Source organism: Chiloscyllium punctatum, unplaced genomic scaffold (assembly GCF_047496795.1).
Source record: "Chiloscyllium punctatum isolate Juve2018m unplaced genomic scaffold, sChiPun1.3 scaffold_117, whole genome shotgun sequence".
NCBI classification, from domain to species: Eukaryota; Metazoa; Chordata; class Chondrichthyes; order Orectolobiformes; family Hemiscylliidae; genus Chiloscyllium; species Chiloscyllium punctatum.
Window position 1 is genome coordinate 451,759 of NW_027309851.1, and position 9,644 is coordinate 461,402.

The window sequence follows — 9,644 nt, forward strand, 5'->3', positions numbered from 1 at the left end:
TGTACTCCCTTTCTTGTGACTGTTACTGATGTAACCCTTTCTGATGAGCCTTAGTACTCCCATTCTTGTGACTGTTACTGATGTAACCCTTTCTGATGAGCCTTTGTACTCCCATTCTTGTGACTGTTACTGATGTAACCCTTTCTGATGAGCCTTCGTACTCCCATTCTTGTGACTGTTACTGATGTAACCCTTTCTGATGAGCCTTTGTATTCCCTTTCTTGTGACTGTTACTGATGTACAGAAAATTCCCAGCTCACAGCGCATGTGTTCTTATCTCAATGTGGCATCCAGCCATTATATTCACTTCTGTTAGCTTTTACATCAACTTTTTGGATAAAAATGCTTTCTGAAATTGTTAATAAATCTCGAATGAATATGCACCAACCTTGAGTTTACTTAATTCTTTCTTCAAGGCCAGTCAGTAATAATACATTTTCCCACATCCTACTCCTTTCCCAGCCAAATGCTTTCACTTGTTCTGTTTGGTTGTGTTTTATCCAGTCATTTAGTTTAATGCTGCGCTACCATGCAGCCCACTAATGTAAATACATCTATCACACGATATGCCTGATGGAACACCCCAGAGGCAGAATGATTAGAGAACATTTCCTCTTATGCACAAAGGGTCACGACCTCGGGTCACGTAATGATAATTTTATTGGCTCCACCAGAAGCCGATAAAAGGCAGGCAAAGGAGTTTGAAAGTTTACTCTACACTGTCTAAACTAAAAGTACTCCCAATGTGGGGACAGCTTGGGTTAGTTATGCATAAATCGCCACCTAAGGCGCCCAACGAAACATTCATCAGCCAGAAATGTCACCGTTCAGTCAGGTATTCAGACAAAACACGTGCACAATCCAAGGGCAGATTCTCAGGACTGGAGTTTTTCTCACACCTAAATCTCATGGATCACAATTCCTGGCATCTATTTGACACACCACACCTGTCAAATCCCAGGGAATGAGACTGAGATCTATCTTAGACAGGGATAACAGCAACCCTCACAAATAATAAATCAGAGGTCGATGTTGATCAGGCAGAGCTCATAAGTACTTGAAATATTCAGCCATTGGGATCTATGTGACGCAAGACGGAATTGAGAACCAATCAGAGCAACTGTTCACAGAGTCTGGAAACTATCAGCAGAGGAGAACAGTCCCAATTTCTCAGAGTTGGTGAGGTGTATCATTCCAGGAATAATGTTGTGAATCAGTCACGCACCCAATCTCATAACTTCGCATCTTTTCAAAAACATGGCTCCGGAAACAAGATGCAACATTCCAGGTGAGACAAGAGACTGTTTTATTTGAGTTTAATATAATTGCTTTGTGTTTGTTCTCTATTGATGAAGTAGGGATTATTTGCTCTTCTGTCCATGTGTCATGGTACATTCCCTGATTTGTGCACATACACATGGAGGATCCTCTGCTCCTTCACCCCTTTGGGTTTACACCCTTACTATTGTATGTTCCCCTGAGTTCATCACAAAACAAAGAAGCACGTCACACCTCCCTGAGACTGAGATCTATCTGACACACCGATATTAATGAATAACAATCCTCAAAAATGATAAATCACAGGTTGATTTCGATCAGGGAAGGCAGAGATGAGAAGTTCTGGAAACCCTGCTGCTTTCCATGTCCTGTCCCACAACCCTCTGCCAAACTTGATGCCCTGAGCTGTTCTTCCAATATCCTAACATTTTACCTTAAATTGCTATTAATATTTTTCTGTAATTTTGCATTATATACCAAAGCACAGGGTGAACCAACAAGGACCCCAAACACTGAACTCTGAGAAGGTACACAATAAGGTAACCTACATTCTGAAACGGCAAACCCCCGTTAACAAGTAGTTGACAAGTACAAAACAGCGGCTGAGATTAACTTGAACTCATCAAAATAAAAGGAAAGTCCTCTGGAGGTACAGCGGTGTAGGCAAGACCTGGGCAGATAGAATGGAGATCGATTTGTAAAATTCTTTTTTATATCCAGAATTTTCCTTCCACACAATGTAACCTTTTATTTCCCATCACCCAAATCATCCATGGTATCTTTATTTTCAGCTACTAACCATCACCAGTAAATTGAATAATTTATGTTCAAAGCCCCGCTCACCATCAAAGGTTTGGCAGAAATAGGAAGAGCTAGAAGGAGATTGGAGTCAATTTTTCTTGTGGTGAAATATAAGTGCTGTTCTAACACAACGTAATTCTGAGGGATGGTCCAGTGAAGCTATGTGGATGGAACTCATAAATAAGAAGGGCATGATTACTTTGATGCAATTGTAATAGTCCCCCCAGTAGTCAGAGTGAAATTGAGTAACAAATATGTTGAAAGATCTTATTTATATGTAAGAATAATAGGATTGTAATAATCACAAATTTTAAACTTCCAAACATACAGTGGGACAGCCATGGTCTTAAGAGCTTGGATGGTGTGGAATTTGGTAAGTGCTAAAGTCAATTTTCTTCATTAATATGCAGACGTAACTATCACAGAAGGATCAAACCAGACCTACTCTTGTGATACAAGGCAGGGCAAGGGACTGAATGGTTAGTAGGGGAGCTTTTTGGGGCCGGGGTCATAATTCGATTAGTTGTAAAATATCTATGGAAAGGATTGGCATTATATATAAGTTAAAGTTCTGAATTGGACTCGAGCAAATTTTGATTGTATGAGACAAAACCTTTCAAGGGCTGATTGAAGTAGACTGTTTGCAGCTCAAGGAATGGCCGGCAAGAGTGAAGCTTTCAGAAGTGAGATAACGTAAGTTCAGAGGCGTGATGTTCCTGTTAGTGTGAAGATAAGGCTGGTAAAAGGAGGGAACACTGGAGGAATAAAAATATTGAGGCTTTGGTTCAGATTAAGAATGTATCATATATTAGATATAGATAAATGAGATCAAGTGAATCTCGAAGAGTCCAAGAGGTGCAGGGACATTCTAAAGAGGGAAATGAGGAGGGCAAGAAAGGAAAATGAGATAGCCTTGGGAGATAATGTTCAAGATAATCCAAAGAGATTCGACTAGTACATTAAGAGCAAAGGGGTAGATCATCGAGTCATAGAGATTTACAACTTGGAAACAGGTCTTTCACTCTCACTTGCCCATGCTGACCAGATATCCTAAACTAATCTAGTCCCACTTACTAGTACTTGGCCCATTTCCCTCTAAACCCTTCCTATTCGTTAACACACTCAGATGCCTTTTATATGTAGAAATTGCACCAGCCTCCACCGCTTCCTCTGGCAGTTCATTCTATACACACCATCCTCTGAATGAACATGTTGCTCCTTAGGTACTTTCAACTTTTTCCCCTCTCACTCTAAACCTATACTCACGAGTATAGGTTAAGGTGAGACTCCACCCAACTCAGGGAAAAGACCTTGTCTATTCACCGTATCCATGCCTCTGATGATTTTATAAACATTTATAAAGTCACGCCTCAGTCTCCAACGCTCCAGAGAAATCAGCCCCAGCCTATTCAGCCTCTCCCTATATAACTCTATGTGAATATGTATAAGCCTAGAGGGATGGCTTCATAATTCATGTTACATTTTATATAAATGCTGTTTTTTAAAAATTATCATTTAGCTTAAAATGGAGGATGGGTGCCTTTTTAATTTCATACCAGTGGCACAGAAAGACCTGAGGAAATAAACTGCAACAAAAAAATTGACAAAATGTTATTGCACTACGGATAATCTCACCATATCATTCGTGTAAAAATAATTCCCTGTTTTGACCTTGCAGTTAATAGAGTCTATTAATTAGCCCTGTGTTTGTAATAATATTCATCTATCTGTCATTCTACATTTAGTTGTTATAGTTAACGTATGGATTACTGTACCTCTCTAAAAATTCAAAACAAAATAAAGTTAAACTGCAAATTAAATATTGTATCTAATTACGACAAAAAAAAGAGCAATTCAATGACACCAAATTGGAAAGGAATGTTGAAATGTAGCCAATTCTGAAGACTACAAGAAGTTGCAAGCGATTATTAATTAATTTATGGTATGTTCAAATAATTAGCAAATGAAGATACACACAGATAAACGTAAGGTGTTACATCTTGGTAGGAATAATGTGCAGGTCACTTATTTAAAGATGCACGTCTAAGTGAGGGAGACAAACAAAGGGATTTCAGACAATTACATCAGTCATTAACAATTTCACTACAGGTTCCAAAGGCCATAAAAATGCAGACAAAGCTCTAAGCTTTATCTCTAAAGGGATAGATTTGAAAGTAGGGTCCCTATAAAAATTTGGTTGACTATAATTAAGAGTATTGCTTGCAGGTCGAGTTGACATATTATAGAATGTATGAGAAAGAGTGAAGAGAAGATTTATAAAAATGCTACACAAGTTTCTGGCTGTGTATATCAAGGAAGAATTGTTGTGCTGTTCACTTCTCTCTTGAAAAGAAGGCTGACAGTTTTAAAATTATGAAAGGTTTTGAAGGAGAAGGTACCGAGAAAACATTTCACTTTGGGACAGAACATAACTGGAGGCTGTCAATATAAGGCGGAACCTCAAGAAATCCAAAAGGGAATTCAGAAGAAACGTCTTCACTGAAAGAATGATGAGAACGGGGAATATGTGACCAGACGGAATAGTTGAAATCAATAGTTTAGATGTATTTCAAGGAAACTAGGCGAGCACTTGGAAGGGTTGGGAATAGTGAATTACAATGGGCGATTTAGATGAGGAAAGATGTGAAACACCTTGAGTGGAACATAAGCACTGGCATGGACTGATTGTGCCAAATGGTCTGTTTTTCCTCTGTAATCCTATGTAGAAAATCACCATTGTATGAAATAAAAAGTGTATTCAGAACAGCTAGAAAAATTATAAAGTTTCTCACAAAAAAGTCTCGAGTATTCAGCAGTGAATGTAAATGATTTTATCACATGGCCACACTTCACTATTTGCTTAATAGCACTAAAAAGCATTAATCACAATACTCTTACTAGGAGTAGGAGTAACCCATTGTTCATGCACCAAGTGGGGGATCTTAATGACTTATTAATGGCCAACCTGGTCCTGGGAATGTTGTGAACACTCGAGCCCTCACGGCTTCTTTCACTCACATACTCTGATTTTCAGTTCCTGTAATAATCTCCACCATGGACAGGAGACTGTTCCAGTATGCAGATGGGATACGCTGTTGTGAGCCATAAGGTACTTCATTTGGAGGGACATCCTGCACGTGTATCTCTAGGATGCAGGAGGAGGTCTCCCACACAATGGAGGACCCACCGACTGCTAATAAACTGCCAGCATTAGCAGGAACAGACTCTACATTGACTGCCTGAGTAGCCATTCTTTCCCGAATTTGGGATCAATAAAACACTACGGAGGTGGAAATATGAGAGCCACTGAAACTCCTTCCTTCCCTTGTCATCTTCCACCCTATTATCCACCTAATGACCTTGCTGCCTGTCCCTTGAGGCCTGATAGTCCCCAGTCCCATTCCAATATTCAAGAACATGAAGAGCTGGAAAACTGGTCAAAATTGATAAAGCTTAACACAAACAGTCTTGGCCTGACTGTCAAATTCTAAAGTGTAACTTGAGATGAGTTCAATAAAAATGGCAGAAGTACAGAAACAACCGCTTCCATCCATCAGAGACAAATGTCTCTGAATGGGAACGGGGTGGTCCGCTATTTGGAATGGAGCAGTGTATTTGAAGAGTTAATGAGGAACAGCAATGTTATGTGATGGATGTGCGCACAGTTTGAAGCTGTTTGCTGATTCAGTTTTGCTAAAGGTTTGGCAGATACATTCCAATTAAATCTGTCAAAAGTGGACATTATTACTCACATTTATGAGATGCTTTAACGTAGAACATAGAAAAGTACAGCGCAGAACAGGCCCTCAGACCCACGACAGTGTGCCGAGTTTTAATCCTAATGTAAAATATAATAACAACCTACACATCCCTCAACTCCCTGCTAACCATGTGCATGTCCAGCAGTCACTTAAATGTCCCTAATGACTCTGCTTCCGCCACCATCGCTGGCAATGTATTCCATGCATTCACACCTCTCTGTGTAAAGAACCTACTCTAACGTCTCCTCTACACCTTTTTCCTAATATCTTAAAACTATGACCCCCTCGTACCTGTCAATCCTGCCATGCGGAAAATTCTCTCGCTTTGATTTTATCTATTCCTCTCATTATTATGGACAACTCAATCAGGTCTCCTCGCTTCCTCCTTCTCTCCGGAGAGAAAAGTCTAAGCTTATTCAACCTTTCTTCATAAGGCAAACCCTCCAGTCCAGGCAGCATCCTGGTAAGCCTTCTTTGCACCCTCTCCAAAGCCTGTATATACTTCTTATAGGAGGGTGACCAGAACTGGACACAATATTCCAATCGTGGTCTCACCAGGGACATGTAGAGCTGTAGCAAAACCTTGCGGCTCTCAAACTCGATTTCCCTGTAAATGAAAGCCTAAACATCATATGCTTTCTTAACAACCCTATCCATTTGGGTGGCAACTTTGAGGGATCTATGTACTTGCACACCCAGATCCCTCTGTTCATCCACACTGCCAAGAATCCTGCCTTTAACCCTATATTCAGCATTTGAGTTTGACCTTCCAAACTGGAAAAGGATGCACCGAAAGCCAAACAGGAGAAGGTTGTTGGCATGTATCAGTAGAGTTTGGACCAATGACCAGAAACATGAAACTGCCTTTTAAGTAAGCTTTCAAAGAGAGAATGAGTAAAGAGGGCATCTGAGGAAGTTTATCAGTAAAGTTCAGCTAATTAAGGGGACTTGACCATACTCGTGGACAAAATGATATAAAGCAATCAGAGAACCAAAAGAACAGAGTGTGTATATTAGGGGTACAAGAGGCAGTGTGGATCAAAGCCTTGAAGAATTTACAGACAGACATAAGTTTAAACTCAATACATTAGATGATAATGAGCCAGTTAAGTTCTCAGTCTTTTCTCTATCAGCGTCAGTTTAAATTTACCAGTCTTGTCCAGGCCAGCAGTAAATGGGATGTTCATTTGCATTGTGCACATCTCCTGATTTCACAAGATATCTTAGTTTTGTAAATGCAATACAATGTATTTTCCACCAGTTCAGCAATTCATTAAATTGAAGTTAACATAAATAAATAACTTTCCAAAGCTGTCTTTCAACAGCCAAGCTGATACAATATTCAAAGAGGATCTGCATGTACAAAGTGGGCTTGTCAGGGGGTTAAATTATTTCAAATTCGAAAACTTGATTCCATTTTAATCTTGGGAATCGACGTTTCGGGCATAAGCCCTTCTTGCCTGACCTGCTGCGCTTTTCCAGCAACACATTTTCAGCTCTGATTTCCAGAATCTGCAGTCCTCACTTTCTCCTCCATTTTAATCATATCAGCCGGATGTTGGATCCTCCATTAGCAAAAAGGTTTCCATTTTCAAACGGTTGTTTGCAAATACAGAAATTGGGTATTGCGGTAAAATAGGACATACTTTTTTTGTCTTGCATACATCAGCATAGCTGCAAGGATTTTGATGTAAAGGGAAACAACAGTTTACACTGAACAGGAAAAGAGTTCTGATGCTTTGGAAAGTGCACAATGATTGATCGAGATGTCCCCAATGGACATGGGCGGGTCAGATGGTGACGGACAGTGAACAGCTAAACTTTGTTAAGTTTTCAATTGGCAGGTTGCCTGAGTGGTCAAGGTATTGCCCTGACAAATGAATCAGAGAATGACCCTCACCAATCTAGTCGAATCACAACCAGCATTGGCAGTTAACTGCCACTCATCAGCTGGTCCATTCTCCATGCCTTTACCAATCAGCACTCATTACCCAGACAGATTAAATGTCTTCTCCCTTCCCATTGGTATTCTTGAGCGTGTCCTGATAAGTACAATACTAAAGACTTAAATTTTAAAAAAATCTTCATTTTCATCAATACTCAAATTTCCACGTTGTACCAGCTGGCAGAGATGAAACTTAACTATAATGCATCAGGCCTACAATGAACTGGTAGAGTTCTGCACTGGCCTCAGAGGAAAACTAGCAACAATGTACTTCTGGAGAGAGAATAATGGCATTACTTTGCCTTTGATCCTTTTATAGTAAAAAATTCAAAGTCATTGAGGAACAGAAATAAATAGAAACAAACCACACACAGTACACTATTATTTAAAGTAATAGAGAGAAATTCTGCACGAGCAGAAAAACCAATTGCTATTCTGAATAGTGAATTTGGCACCAAAAGCACCCTTGTGATAATGACAGTTGGAAAATCTAGCCCACATTGGTTTGTAGCAGTTGTCGAGTTGGTCATTCTATTATGAGCCTTACTCAGTTCCGACACCAGTATGTGACCATAGATTCAGATTGTTTTTAAAGGCAGATATCAATATGAAGTTGCACAGTGGCAGGAACACGGTTCTCCTATGGACAGCACTACAGAGATCTCACACCCATTGGCTCTTTAATAAAGAAATGGGGCAAACCTCAGAGATAGGGAAATGGAAATAAATGAACCACGAACAAGATTTCATCCAATTCGATGGTAACTGATACCTGACCAACAAATTCAGCTGCCACTTGAAAGGATGCAAGAAGCCCCAAAAGGGGATACTCCAAATTTCACTTGATTCTGTGTCACATTATTGCAGGAGAGCTTTGTAGTTGCCTCCTAGCAGACATTATTTGTTTCCACAAACCATATCGGTTTGACAGAGAAGCATTGGTTCTGATCAGAGATCAGACCTGAATAGAGCAGAACCACATCATAACTCATCTCGAGAAGCTGTGTCAATGGGTGCTTGGGTTTACAGTGCCTCTGTGTTCTGAGCTTCAGCCCCAATCTCTCCCTGTTCCCTAGTTTTTCTGATAAGTTGCAGTTCCAGTCAGTGTGTATTTCATCATTGTCCCAGATTATAAAGGTTTCAGTCTCAGAGAGTTCACCAGTATAGCGCCTTGGGTAAATCAGCAGTGGCCCCACTGAAAAGGCTTTTAAATCCTGAGGGGCATAGAACAGCACATAGTTATCCCTGTTAAATGACCTAATAACAGTTAACAACATTATATTTGATCTGCTATATTTCCCATTACTGATTGCAATGAATCTACCTCATGGGATACAGAAACTCACCAATGTGAGTAAAAACCTCTTAACCTTTGGGCAAAACCCAGGCTATTGACTTAAGAGAATAAACTCCACACAATAATGCAAAATAAAAGCAGATTGAAGTCAAATGATGCACAGGTTTGATGAAGAGCAAAACCCCCTGAACCCTCGCAGGAAGACAAGTAGAAAAGTTGTGCATTTATATAACATCTTAATGCAATCTCAGAGTATCCTATACATCTATTTCCAGATCTCTGAAACAAGTGCAGAACCCCTGGGGCCACTGTCAACTACATATTATCAAACCCAGGGAGTCATAGATGGAAATATCAGCATGTGTCTTTGTAACCGTTTAAAATGTGTGATTAATACCTCCGCTAGAGTAACTAACATTATTGCTTCGAGGTATGAACAATGAACGAGGGTAGGTCACTTGGCCCTTCGAGCCTGCTCCACCATTCAATAAGATCCTGACTGACCCGATTTGAACATGTTTATAAAACATTCAGCTGACAATATCCCACTTCAGCTTCTCTC